We start from the raw sequence: 714 nt of genomic DNA, 5'->3' as shown, positions 1-714 counted from the left end.
TAGGGTACTGACCTAGGACACTTCTGAGCAGCAGGTGCATTTATATATAGCCAAAACCTTGGAAAATGCCAGAGCCCTAGACCCCTGTCCCAGCTGGCATGTGACTCACAGGATGCCCTGGGGAAAAAATACATCCCCTCCCAGACTTCAGCTTCCTCCTCTGAAACGGGTGCAAAGGAGGATTGACCCTGCCCTATCCCATACAGCCAGAAGGACGACGTTGGGAGCAGGAAAGGGCCGAGCGCTTTGTAGAAGAGCTATAGGGAGGTCCAGGGCCTTGTATCTGCCCCAAGAGAGGACTGAACTTTCAGGGCCTGGACCAGCAGCCTCAACAGCCCAGCTTACGGGTCCAGCTATGAAAGATCAAAGTGGCTGCGGGCCTGAAGGCAAGCTCTCTCCTGCCATTGGCATGGTCTCCACTACCACCCAGGGCCACCCTGATATTGAAGCTGTGGTGGCCCCCAATTCTGGGCTAAGCAACTAGCTGGGATGCTGTGGGGAGTGAGGTGGACTGGCGGTCTTTAAAAAGTGAGTGAGAATTTTATCTGAGCTGGAAGCAACCCAAAACGTCTCCAATTATGGGCTGGAGCTTGATGACAGGGGTGGGGCTGGGAAACCACAAAGCAGGGCTTCTGCAGGAGGCTGGGGATGGATTCTCAAAAGCCAGCTGCTGCCAGGCCTGCCTTGTCGAGGCCTGCCCCATCCTTGCTCATG

The sequence above is a fragment of the Galeopterus variegatus genome, unplaced genomic scaffold (assembly GCF_000696425.1).
Source record: "Galeopterus variegatus unplaced genomic scaffold, G_variegatus-3.0.2 Scaffold2550, whole genome shotgun sequence".
In the NCBI taxonomy this organism is placed as follows: domain Eukaryota; kingdom Metazoa; phylum Chordata; class Mammalia; order Dermoptera; family Cynocephalidae; genus Galeopterus; species Galeopterus variegatus.
Note: the sequence above shows the minus strand (reverse complement) of the source record.